We start from the raw sequence: 14,537 nt of genomic DNA, 5'->3' as shown, positions 1-14,537 counted from the left end.
GACTTGTATTGTTTAACATTATTGTACTTGTTTTTATGTACACCCCTCCTTACATGTAAAGCGCCATGGAATAAATGGCGCTATAACAATAAATAATAATAATAATAGTGAAAGAAACAGTCACCTACATATAAGAATTGCAACCAACCTCTGCAGTCTCTTTGCAATAAAACAACTAAAACATTATAGAGATTTTCCGTTTATAGGTGTGGAACATAGAGAATAGCGTACATTGGCAATATAGCTTATTTTTCTCGTAGACAAAAGTAAACTTCGTGTATAAGTGCAGCGTCTTCCACCTTTAATATTTCAAAGTACGGCACAGTGTGAAATCAAAATAAAGCCAACACAACAATTGAGTTAATGATTAATATAGACATGCACTGTTTGAAAATACAGTCTTTTTTACCTCTCCATTTTGGAAACACTTAGTCATGCTCTGTATCGATTTATACTGCTGCATGTTCATTTTCACAGCTGGGCGTCTTAACTCAAACTTTAAATTATGGTTCATATAATTTCGAGCACCCATGAAAAAAAAATAGTACAGAAATAGGAAAGCAAATGTCCATGACAAAACTAAAATATGATTTTTTTCTTGTCTCCCCCTAAATCCCTGTGTGTGATTAATCTTTGTAAAACACAAGTGCAATTGGTTTGATAATACTGCTATTTTCACAGCTTATCAAGGCAAGTCTTGCTTTTCTCGCAGCTTAGCTAAATCAGTCATCCACACATGCAGCTCCTATTCATTGGACCACTGGGACTACAAATAATAGGTCTCTTCCTTTACCAGCACTACCCACTTTAACTTTTTTTTTATAAATGAAGAATTATTTCTGTGGATGCTTTTGCTTTTTTCAAGGAACAGTCATTAATTAGAAACCAAAACAAGACCCATTGCACAAATGTATCCATCATACATAAGTTTTCTTGCAACCCTCTTCCAATCCAACAGGAAGACATAAACTTCCCTTGGGAAATGTTAGACGCAAGAAGGAGCATGAGATTTTTATTCTTGTTCACTAGGGAAAAAATAGTTAATGGTATTTGCTCAGTATTGCATCAGCTGCATGGTGTGATATTCTAAATGCTGCTTCCCAGGACGTCTATGTGAATCTCAGGGGTTAGTTTTAAAGTCCTTTATATGGATTCTTTTAATCCATAAAATCAATTGTAAAATTAGATAAACCAATAAACCACTATTCAATCCAAATATACAGTATGAGGTTATGTCTGAACCCTGGTGCAGTGCAGAGACAATATAATATTCTATATATTAACGCTTTTATGTTTTTCCTTTATTTTAGAGTATGGACGATGGCACAGTATGGGGTTTGAGGATACACTTGGGGATGTTTAAAGAGGTTACCAGTCACCTAACAATAAAGCAAAACACTAATTTTTTGGGCAATGGTCTTTTTAAAGTCACTTAAAAGTAATCATTCCCAGTAGCACATCATACAGATCAAACAGAAGATGTTCAGCTGAGAACAATAGCATTCTGCGCACATGGACTAATTATGTAAACTATCATTTTTTGTGCACGAAGTGAAGTCAGTCTGTCTAAGCAAGGGTAAATGTTCATTTTAAGTTTTCCTGGGTTTGTCTGTGAAATGACCACAATGTGAACGTGCGCCTACACATTATGGTTATAACAACTTATGCTCCAGCTCATTTCTTTGGTTTTGCTGTAGTTTCTTGCACTGTGTATAAACTGGGGTGTAGGCACCCTTTTTGAGCCAGGTATTTCATCTACCGTATATACTCGAGTATAAGTCGATCCGAGTATAAGTCGACCCCCCTAAATTTGCCTCAAAAACCTGGGAAAACTTATTGACTCAAGTATAAGTCTAGGGTGGGAATTGCCGAAGATACTGGTAAATTTAATGCTGCACAACATACAGTATGCCCCCAAAATGCTGCACAGTGAATGCTGGCCCAAATAATGCTGCACAACATACAGTATGCCCCCAAAATGCTGCACAGTGAATGCTGGCCCAAATAATGCTGCACAACATACAGTATGCCCCCAAAATGCTGCACAGTGAATGCTGGCCCAAATAATGCTGCACAACATACAGTATGCCCCCAAAATGCTGCACAGTGAATGCTGGCCCAAATAATGCTGCACAACATACAGTATGCCCCCAAAATGCTGCACAGTGAATGCTGGCCCAAATAATGCTGCATAACATACAGTATGCCCCCAAAATGCTGCACAGTGAATGGTGGCCCAAATAACGCTGCACAATATATGCCCCCATAAATGCTGCACAGTGAATGGTGGCCCAAATACCGTAATGCTGCCCCCAAAGTGATAGGATTACTGGTAATCCTATCATGTTGTTGCCGCTGCCACTGCCCCTGCTGGAATTTTAAAAAAAAAAAAACACTATATACTCACCTACGTTGATGACAGCTGCGCCTGAGAGTCGCCGGCTCTTCAGTGACTCAGGCAGAGGGCGCGTGCTTTCCACGTCATCGCGCCCCCTGCACGTCACTGCCAGAGGACGTCAGAGAGCGGCGCGCAGAGATTTTGAACGCCGCCGCGGCCCTATCATCACCCGCCGCCGCCAGGACATTGCAGGGGACCGCAGATGAACACCGGGGACCGCGGAGACGACTGGGACCACGGAGATGATGGGGACCAGGTAAGTTGGCACCGTGACCCGAATATAAGTCGAGGGGGGTCTTTTTCAGCCCCAAAAGGGGGCTGAAAAACTCGACTTATACTCGAGTATATACGGTATATAGCTTTCCATGAGTGTGTAAGGAAGGGGCAGGAACCCTCACGTGCCTCCTCTCCCCTGGACGTTGTTAACACAATTACATGTGGCACCTCATTGTTTATCAATGTGAAATGTAATATTTGTGTATTGTGTTGTTATGTACTGCGTATAAGGTTAGGAGTAAGGATAGAAGTTAGCATAGAGTAACAGCAGGGTTAGAATAGCAGGGGGCATATTAGAGATAGGAATAGGAGTAAAGCTGGAGTCACACATAGTGACTTACCAGCGATCCCGACAACGATATCAAATTGTCAGGATCTCTGGTAAGTCGCTATGTAATCGCTGGTGAGCTGTCAAATAGACAGCTTCACCAGCGATTAGCACAGCGATGCTGAGCGCGCGGCATCGCTGTGTTCATTAGCGCTGATGCCATGGATCCATGTCAAAAATAGAATTAAAATAAAAAATATTGTTATTCTCTCCTTCCGACGTCCCGTGCAGCATTCCCGCCTCTCTCCATGCTCCGGTCCCAGTAATCCTTTGCGAGAATTACAGCGATGACGTCCATTCTCGCAGGATCGCGAAGTCTCACGGTCATTCTTGCAGAGGATTACTGGGACCGGAGCATGGAGAGAGGTGGGAATGCTGCGCGGGACGTCGGAAGGTGAGAATAAAACACTATTTTTTATTTTTTTTAATTATTTTGCAGCTGATCGCTGGTTTTCCGCCTGTCACACGCAGCGATGCGTGCTGGCCAGCGGGAGATCAGCGGCGAAAATAATGTCCAGAGGTTTCTTGCAGCGATCAGCAATACCGGCAGGGGGGACGGTAGCTGAACGCTGTCACACACAGCGATCTCGCTGGTGAGATCGCTGTTGTGTCCCAAAAGTTGTGACTCAGCAGCGATCTCACTAGCGAAATTGCTATGTGTGACGGGGCCTTTAGTTAGATCAGGCAGCATTGGGGTCAAACAAATGAGAGGTGCAAGAGAGCAGAGCAGCACAGAGTAGGGAGATATGGAATGGGCACTTTCTGGTTAGGCAGCAGAGCCCGGACAGCCTTGACCAGGGCAGGTTGTGTGAGAAGCAGTGGACAAGACAGTTATTGGCTGTGGGTATAAAGCTGCGATGGCAGTAAGGGGCCCCAAGTGGAGACTAGTGCAGGAAGGATCTGGGGTCTATGACCGGGGTGGGAACAGTGGAGATGGCATTCCCAGCACCTTTTCAAATTGGAACTGGACGAGTGGATGACAGGGAGATGGTGACGTTGGTGGCTTGGATGGGACATGAATTGTCCAAGGAGACAGCTGGGATTGCCAGGAGGAAAGAGAGAGAGTGGAGAAAGAGTAGAGTCTGCCTGGAAGGCAGGGAAAGTGCAGGATACATGATGAGTGCCCTTTTGATAAGTTGAACTGTTTGAAAAAGCCTATGACTCTGAGGTTTTATGTGAAACTTGGAAACATGGAGTTGGAGTGCCAGAACTGGAAGGAACTCTGGCAGTAACCTAAACTGTTCTGCTGTGCACTTGCATGTGCAGCAGAAGAGAGATTGTGTTTTATCTGTGAGGCGCCAGGGTGAGGGAACCGTAAGGCCCATTTCCATTACTACCACCCTGGCCACCTTACAAGTGGATGTCTGAATAGTTGGCTATGGGTCCTGCTCTGATCTTATTCACTGTATATTGAGGTCAGTTGATACAGGGTGAGATTTTAATGCTAGAGATAGGACCGTCCCAATTGGGTGCACCTAGTCGCGGTATAATAGATTTTATGCTTTATTGATCAAAATAGTGTTAACTAAGTACCTTATGTAATTTACTTGTGCTATTACTATTTACTACTATATGGTATATGCTCATTTTGATTTTCTGGTGTTTTATCTGTAAAATGGCCACAGTGTGAACGTTCACCTACACATTGCACGTACATCAGCTTTTGCTGTGGCTTATTTCTTTAGTTTTCTAACTTGTATTGCGGGAACAAAAATTAGCTTTGCTAGAGTGAGACTCTTTGAGAGTAGTATTAAACTCTTACTGACATCGGATGGTATAGAACGTTCGATGTCAGTATCCCACACTTTGATGTGGGCTCTGGTGGTGAGCCCACATCAAAGCTGGGACATGTCACCTGTTTTGAACAGCTGACATGTGCCCGCAGTAGGCACGGGTGGAATCGCGATCCACCCGTGCCTATTAACTAGTTAAATGCAGCTGACAAACTCTCACAGCAGCATTTAATGTGCACTTCCGACCCTCAGGCCAGAAATACAAGCACCGCTGACCCCGTCACATGATCGGGGGTTATTGGTTCATCGGCATAACAACCAGAGGTCTCCTTGATACCTTGATTGTTGATGCTGGATTGCTAAGAGCACCACCCTGTGGTCGGCGCTCATAGCAATGCAGTAATTCTGTTACATAGCGGAAATCTGAGCATCCCCTCTATGTAGCAGAGGTGATTGGGCTATGGCAGCATGCCAAAAGTTAAAGAAAAATGTTTTTAAAATTATTAAAAAAAGAAAAAGCATAAAAGTTTAAATCACCCCCGTTTTGCCCCATCCAAAATAAAACAATAAAGAAAATCAAACATACACATATTTGGTATCGCTGCATTCAGAATCGCCCGACCTGTCAATAAAAAAGGATTAACCTAATTGTTAAATGACGTAGGAAGAAAAAAATCGAAACGCCAGAATTACGTTGCTTTTGTTGTCGCAACATTGCATTAAAGTGCAATAATGGGCAACCAAAAATGCATCTGCACAAAAGTGGTATCATTAAAAGCTACGGCTCGGTGCACAAAAAAATAAGCCCTCACCCAAGCAGAGATCACGAAAAATGGAGACGATATGGGTCTCGGAAAATTGTGCACATTTTTTTTTAGTAAACTTTGGAATTTTTTTTCACCACTTAGATAAAAAAGAACCTAGACATGTTTGGTGTTTATGAACTTGTAATGACCTGGAGAATTATAATGGCAGGTCAGTTTTAGCATTTAGTGAACCTAGCAAAAAAAACAAACAAAAAAACTAGTGTGGGATTGCACTTTTTTTGCAATTTCACTGCACTTGGAATTTTTTTCCCATTTTTGAGTACATGACATGCTAAAACCAGTGATGTCGCTCAAAAGTACAACTCCTCCCCAAAAAATAAGCCCTCACATGGAAATATTGATGGAAAAATAAAAAAGTTATGGCTCTGGAAAGAAGGGGAGCGAAAAACGAAAATGCAAAACAGAAAAAAGCTTCGGTCATGAAGGGGTTAAAATGCAAGATCGAATGTCAGTGGTGACTGGATAGTCATGGAGGGCTACAATAAGAAGACAAAATTGGTTGCTCGTTGGATTGTAGTATCATAATTAAGAAAAACCTCATAGATTAACGAAGGATATTCAAACTAAACACAGACTAGAAGACCAAAATGGTATCAACTTGCTAATGTACAGGGTTAAATAGCAAAGTAATTACATCAGTTACAAGATAAGAAATATATAGAGGCGGGTAGCGTGTTTAAAATCTAGAAGTGTGACAATTTCTATATCTACATTTGTCTTTGGATGTATAGCAGTTATAATTTTTTGCAAATGTTGAGTGAGTAATGTGTTATATTGCAGCTATGGAAAATATCTTTATAAAGATCTGAAATAGCAATTGTTTGAGCTTGCTAGTGGTTTGAGCTAAATGTGGCTTGGCTAAAATATGTCTTGAGATTCAGTTACTTTTGATTTAGGGCTTTAGAAGGGAGTAACTTACAGTAAATTACTGTATATATTAACTTGTTTATACTCCTGTGTTTCTATAAACCCCATTAGTAAATTGTGCTTAATTTTCGACAATTTTCCCATTTATTGCATGTGGCTCGCCCCCAGGGCTGTGGGGTTACTCGGTACCGGGCCGGTGTCTCAAAGGGATGTGTCACAGTGGCAGTGACCCGGTCCGTGGCCCTGGGTGTCCATGTAAAATAGGTGGAATGGAATAAAGTTTATGGTAGGTGATTTGTGACGCCACCTATGGTGCTCGGTAAGGAAGGTGTTAAGCCGATGCTGCAGTGCAAATTCTCTGGGAAAGATGATGAGGTGCAGGAAAAATGTAATAGCTCTCCACAGGTAGAGCTGTAGTCCCAGGGCAGTAGTAATAGTTGTTGAGGTAGATGGTGTAGTGTTAGCACAGAGATGTAGCAGTGCTGAGTAGGTTGGCGCAGGAGAAAGGCAATGACACAGCTGAATGCAGTTCCAATTCTTTTACTCATGGTTCTGGCACAGACAGGAGCCCGCTTCAATGCTGCAACTTCCAGGTCAGGGACTCAGCCAACTCCCAGGCAGATGGATTTAACCCTTCCAGCACTCCCTTTCATGTGCCTGTTCTGAATGTCTCCTTTCTAGCGCTAATCTGAAGTACTTGCAGTTCTGAATTACACTCAAGTGCCTCCTTCTTGATGTTACTTAAACTCCACTCGCATGACAGGTGGCTGTAGCCTGCTTTGGGGACTCCATCAATCATGTCCCAGCTCACACATAGGTTGCCACTGTGTCTTCGAATCTTTAGTGGGAATAGAGCGGTTTCAACTCCTATTCCTCCTGTTTCTGCTGCAGGATTGTCACAAACAGCCTCTGATACCGGCGCCCGGCCTTGGCGCAATGAACTTAGGAAAAGGCTCCACACTAGCCCTCATCCCCAGTCTCTCTCCTCCTCACGTTCCGTTGTTATCTGTCTTCCTTCTGAACAACTGATCCTTCTTCCTTATCTTTCCTTGCAAGCAGCTCCAGCTTACAGGAGGCTGCTGCAAACACGTTCTCTCTCTATCCCTCCGCCGGGGATTATCAGTGTCGAGAGTTCTCCTCTCCACTCTCTCCTGCAGGGAACTTCTGCCTTCCTCCCCCTCTCAGGGGATTCTGCTCCCCACTTCCTATCAGCTTTCCTCTTAGTGTTTCTAAGCTCCGCCCACCACCCAGCACCATTCATGAACCAAAGCAGCTGCCACAAAGGGTGCTCTGCTGTTCTAAGGTGTCTGTGCTGGATGCAGGTGTTGGAGTCTGGTCAGGTGTTACCATCTTACTTGGGAAGTGAGATACTACACCTGAGGAGGAGGTGCAGTACCTCTGTGGCGACTGAAACCTCAGGGGCACCACACATGACTTTTTGCAAGTATGCAATCTTTGAACAGGCATTTGAGGGTGCATCTAGCTTTGCTAGATGTGTGCATGTTGTACTCTTGGAAGCCCAGGTTCTAGATTTAAAGAAACACTTTGCTGCACTGAGGTCCAGTGCCAATATTGAAAGAAGTTTGCTGCTAACTGAACACGAGCTTGCTGAGATAGATGTGGGGAAGAATGGTAGCATGGAAGTGCAGAAAAATTAGACAGATAGCTAAGCGAAAGTTAGAAGGCAGCATAAAGGGAAAAGAGTCAAGGAGGTCACTCCTGCTCTGGTATATGCTAACAAATTTGCAAGGATGGTAGATAAGTGGGATGCCCGTAACACTGCCTCAGCAAGACACAACCTCTGAAAGGTAGGCGAGTGTCTGCTGCAGAAAGATAATTGGTGTGCAGGGCAAGCTAGACAGGTTCTGGTAGTTATTATCAAGGGAACAAACAGGTCTATCTGTCAAAAAATGTGGGATGAAAGAAAATTTTGTTGTCTTCCTGTGACTAAAGTTTTATACATCGCAGATCATATTGATAAACTATTAGGAGAAGCTGATGAGAATGCAGTAGACCTCATATTATATAATGTATATCATGCAAAGTTAGAGAAAGGTAGAAGATCCTTATTATTATTTCAGATACTTAGGCCATAACAATTAACTTAGCAAAAATTTTTATTTATTTTTCTACGTTCATTTTTGAACTTTTTGGTGAATTTTATTTTATTTTTTCTGTGGCTTTGCTTTTATATTTTACTTAGGCCAATAGTCTAAGCGAATCTAAAATGTTCTCAAATGTAGTATTTTCTGAACTACTACCTGCCAAGCCAGATTATTGAGGTAAATAAGTAGCTAAAGAATTGGTGTACGAAGTAGGCTTTTTGGTTGCAAGTAGAAATGAGCAGATCTGGCACAATTTGTATTTGCCTGGGAAATTCAAGTTTTTCTCCATTAACTGAATTTCCATTTATTTTGTAGGCTCTTCAGAGGCCAGAGCATTGTAAACATAATATGTAAAAATATATACTTATTCTCACTTTACCACTCACTTCTGTGGCACTTCCGCTTCTCATCAACCCTTTTCCTTTTTTGTAAGGGACATAAAGAAGGAGTGTCCGTAAGTGTACAGATATATAAATAATAATAATAATGATCTTTATTTAAATAGCGCCAACATATTCCGCAGCGCTTTACAGTTTAACAGTTTCAAAACACAAGTCATAAGTAACAACGTTAACGATACAATAATTAAAGCAAAATAAGACGACCCTGCTCATGAGAGCTTACAATCTACAATGAGGTGGGGGAGATACAAAGTACAGGTGTGTATTTACAGTGATGTATTTACAATGATGGTCCAGCCATCTTGAGGGAGTGAGGGATGGATGGAGATAGTGAATGGGCTACACATGCACACTTACACATAGAATGATTTTGATAAGTGAACGTGATAGGCCGCTCTGAACAAATGTGTTTTGAGGGAGCGCCTAAAACTATGCAAATTGTGGATAGTCCTAATTTCTTGGGGTAGAGCATTCCAGAGGATTGGCGCAGCGCGGGAGAAGTCTTGGAGTCGGAAGTGGGAGGTACGGATTAGTGCAGAGTTTAGTCAAAAATAGTTTGCAGAGCGCAGCGGTCGGTTAGGCTGATAGACAGAAATGAGGGAGGAGATGTAAGGGGTGCTGCACTGTGGAGAGCTTTATGGGTGAGAACAAGTACTTTGAATTGGATCCTATAATGAATGGGCAGCCAATGTAAGGACTGGCGAGGAGTAGATGCATCCGAGTACCGATTAGCCAGATAGATGACCATATAGACGTGTGTGTGTGTGTATATATATATATATATATATATATTTATTGTCGGATGTTATATACACTTTCCCTTTAACGTTATTCGTATTTATTTTACATGCCATGTAAATGTTTATTTATTGTATCTGTTATATGTATTTAACATTGGACACTGTTATATAGATAGGGAAAGTGTAGTACCCTAGTTTGCCCACTAGACGGGGTTAGAGATGCTCAGCTTGTAAATAGTTAAAGTAGGAGGGGCTTCCTGTTAAGCCAGGAAGCATCTGGAATTTGAATCAGTTGGGCGAGAGTGCCCTGACAGGGCAGTCAGCTCTGAAATGTTAAAGACATGGGCCCAGCCGTCCAGGGCCTGAGGGCCACAGATGACAACACTGCAGAACACAGAAGCACAGATCACACCCGTGCAGTTCACCGCATCGCAGAATATAGCAGTGCAGATGACTACACTAAAGATGGTAGTGAGTCAGTTGGCAGCGGTGCGCCAGCACAGCTCACTCATTATGAGGCAGCTTGAGACGTGTGCAGATGCCCCTTTGTCTAGGACAAAACAGACAGGGGAACTCCTAAAAATGGTGAAGCTGGACAGAGAAGTTACTGTGATGCTGAATGGGATGGAACGTCCCAGAGATATGCTGAAGGAAGACAGTGAGAGCATAGGGAAAATGACCGAATTGTGCACTGTGGAATCTGAGGTAACTGCTGTAAAGAAAATGGATCTGATGCATACAAAAATGAGTAAAGCTGTTATTATTAAAGTTGAAAGGGATTGTGACTCTGTTCCACATCATCTGAGGAGAACGTGCAGCGCATTACAGAAAGTCCTGAGAAGAATGGAGCTTCTGGTATGCTGACAGAAAGCTGTCATGTCTATGTGAGGGGAGGCCAGGACACCGTTGCTCTGGAGTCCTCGGCCACGACTAAAGTCCTGGCTGAACCCTACACGTGCGCGGAAATCAAGGTTCTGCACATGCACAGAATCATCCTTGTCCTCATCAAAGCTGGATGTTTCAGCCTAACAAGAAGAGACCTGGGATTTCAATGATCAGATTGGCAATAAGAAAGTGCAACAACAACAACAACAACAGGATGGTTAATTGTGAGGAGTGGAGAGGCTATAGTTGAGCAGTAATGTGAGTATAAGTATTTTTATTTTCATCATTTGACAGCCTTTCATGATTCAACAAAAAGGCAGTCAGGCAGATAAAATTGTGCTGAATTTGCCGAAAGTGAGCTACAAAAAAATCCACATTTTAGAGAGTGCAGATTTTTGTAAAATTCAGGTATCATTCAATTAGACTTAAATAAATTCTCTCGACTCTAGATCCTGGAGGACTGGGAAAAAGTTAGCTAAAAGTTCTACGCTATGGAAAGGCTGCACCTAAATTGGGAGGGTGCATCTGTGCTAGAGGAAACAATGGCTGGGATGTTGAAGACATGTCTAAACTAGAGAGTGGTGATGGGGTGATTCATGTACAAGAGGGGAAAATAGTGTAGATAGTGACCTGGGCCAACGTGGGAGTGGCATGACAGGAGGGCTTGGAAAAGTTATTACAGAGAGGAGGAAAAGAGGTGCAGAAAAATACATAAAGTACATGTTGCTAATGCCAGAAGCCTCACCAACAAGATGTAGGAATTGGACTTGATAATGTTGTAAGAAAATGATAATATAACAGGGATAGCAGAGATATGGCTGGATGACAGCTATGATTGGGCTGTTAATTTACAAGGCTATAGTCTGTTCAGGATGACCATACAAAAAAGTGAGGGGAGGGGTTTGCTTACATGCAAAATCTTCTTTTAAACCCATTTGATATGATTACAAATGAATCCATAGAATATAACAAGTTTTCATAATAATAAAAGACAACTACCTTTCACAACTAGAGCAGGACCCAACCAGTGTTGGAATGGGGGACTTCCAGACCTACTTTTAACCCCTTCACCCCCAAGGGTGGTTTGCACGTTCATGACCGGGCCAATTTTTACAATTCTGACCACTGTACCTTTATGAGGTCATAACTCTGGAACGCTTCCATGGATCCCGGTGATTCTGACAATGTTTTCTTGTGACATATTGTACTTCATGTTAGTGGTAAAATTTCATTCAAATATCTTGCGTTTATTTGTGAAAAAAATGGAAATTTGGCAAAAATTTTGAAAATTTCGCAATTTTCCAACTTTGAATTTTTATGCCCTTAAATCACAGAGATACGGCACACAAAAAACTTGATAACTATCATTTCCCACATGTTTACTTTACATCAGCACAATTTTGGAACCAAAATTTTTTTTTGTTAGGAAGTTATAAGGGTTAAAAGTTGACCAGCGATTTCTCATTTTTACAACACCATTTTATTTTTAGGACCACATCACATTTGAAGCCACTTTGAGGGGTCTATATGATAGGAAATACCCAAAAGTGACACCATTCTAAAAACTGCACCCCTTAAGGTGCTCAAAACCACATTCAAGAAGTTTATTAACCCTTTAGGTGCGTCACAGGAATTTTTTTGAATATTTAAAAAAAAATGAACATCTAACTTTTTTTCACAAAAAAATACTTCAGGTTCAATTTTTTTTATTTTACCAAGGGTAACAGGAGAAATTGGACTGCAAAAGTTATTGTGCAATTTGTCCTGAGTACGCTGATACCTGATTTGTGGGGGGGAACGACTGTTTCGGCACATGGCAGAGCTCAGAATGGAAGGAGCGCCGTTTGACTTTTTCAATGCAAAATTGGCTGGAATTCAGATCGGACGCCATGTCACGTTTGGAGAGTCCCTGATGTACCTAAACAGTGGAAACCCCCTACAAGTGACCCCATTTTGGAAACTAAACCCCCCAAGGAACTTATCTAGATATGTGGTGAGAACTTTGAACCAACAAGGGCTTTACAGAAGTTTATAACGTACAGCGGTACAATTAAAAAATCATATTTTTTCCACAAAAATGATCTTTTCACCCCAATTTTTATTTTCCCAAGGGTAACAGGACCCTAAAAGTTATTGTGCAATTTGTCCTGAGTATGCTGATACCCCACATGTGGGGGTAAACCACTATTTGGGCACATGACAACAAGCAAAAAGGCAGCAACACTTACCTGCCCAGGTCTAGAACAAATGCACTGCAGGGTGCAGCCAGCCCATATAGCAAGATGTTAGCAACACAGGTGCAAAATACCAGATTAACAGCCACTCTCCACATACCCATTCCTGGAGGGGGTGACTGCCCAGTATACAATTGCACAATGAGGGTCCGCATAGGGTACCGTTCACACAAGGGAACTGCATGGTGTCTGGTTCACAGCCTATTAGTAACGCCCCTACTATTCGATTAGGCGGGCTGGCCAGCACCCTCTCAATGCGTCCCAGTGTGAACACCCCTCATACGAGACCAAACGTGTCTGGGCTCGGCTGCACCCCGAAAAATGTAGTACTAATAGGCTGTGAACCAGACACCATGCAGTTCCCTTGTGTGAATGGTACCCTATGCGGACCCTCATTGTGCAATTGTATACTGGGCAGTCACCCCCTCCAGGAATGGGTATGTGGAGAGTGGCTGTTAATCTGGTATTTTACACCTGTGTTGCTAACATCTTGCTATATGGGCTGGCTGCACCCTGCAGTGCATTTGTTCTAGACCTGGGCAGGTAAGTGTTGCTGCCTTTTTGCTTGTTGTTATAAATGAATTTTTGAAGACCTGAGTCTTCTTCAGTGGCTTTGCTATTTAGCTTAGTGTAGGGACCCGTAAGCGTGAGGAACTTTGGCGCAGTTTACGGGCTCAAGTATTTTGGCCAAAATATCAGCTAATACCTCACTAATTGGTAAAAAATTTTTTGCACTACATTTTTCGGGGTGCAGCCGAGCCCAGACACGTTTGGTCTCGTATGAGGGGTGTTCACACTGGGACGCATTGAGAGGGTGCTGGCCAGCCCGCCTAATCGAATAGTAGGGGCGTTACTAATAGGCTGTGAACCAGACACCATGCAGTTCCCTTGTGTGAACGGTACCCTATGCGGACCCTCATTGTGCAATTGTATACTGGGCAGTCACCCCCTCCAGGAATGGGTATGTGGAGAGTGGCTGTTAATCTGGTATTTTGCACCTGTGTTGCTAACATCTTGCTATATGGGCTGGCTGCACCATGCAGTGCATTTGTTCTAGACCTGGGCAGGTAAGTGTTGCTGCCTTTTTGCTTGTTGTTATAAATGAATTTTTGAAGACCTGAGTCTTCTTCAGTGGCTTTGCTATTTAGTTTATTTGGGCACATGGCAGAGCTCGGAAGGGAAGCAGCGCCATTTGACGTTTTTGGCTGGAATTGAGATCGGACATCATGTCGCGATTGGAAAACCCCTGATGTACCAAAACAGTGGAAACCCCCCACAAATGACACCATTTTGGAAACTAGACCCCCTAAGGAACTTATCTAGATGTGTGGTGAGAACTTTGAACCCCCAAGGGCTTCACAGAAGTTTATAACATAAAGCCGTACAATTAAAAAATCATATTTTTTTCCACAAAAATGATCTTTTCACCCTCAATTCTTATTTTTCCAAGGGTAACAGCACCCTAAAAGTTATTGTGCAATTTGTCCTGAGTACGCTGATACCCCACATGTGGGGGTAAACCACTATTTGGGCGCATGGCAGAGCTCGGAAGGGAAGCAGCGCCATTTGACGTTTTTGGCTGGAATTGAGATCGGACACCATGTCACGAATGGAAAAACCCTGATGTACCTAAACAGTGGAAACCCCCCACAAATGACACCATTTTGGAAACTAGACCCCCTAAGGAACTTATCTAGATGTGTGGTGAGAACTTTGAACCCCCAAGGGCTTCACAGAAGTTTA

Source organism: Dendrobates tinctorius, unplaced genomic scaffold (genome assembly GCF_039654945.1).
Source record: "Dendrobates tinctorius isolate UK_male_01 unplaced genomic scaffold, ASM3965494v1 ptg000069l, whole genome shotgun sequence".
NCBI lineage: Eukaryota > Metazoa > Chordata > Amphibia > Anura > Dendrobatidae > Dendrobates > Dendrobates tinctorius.
Note: the sequence above shows the minus strand (reverse complement) of the source record.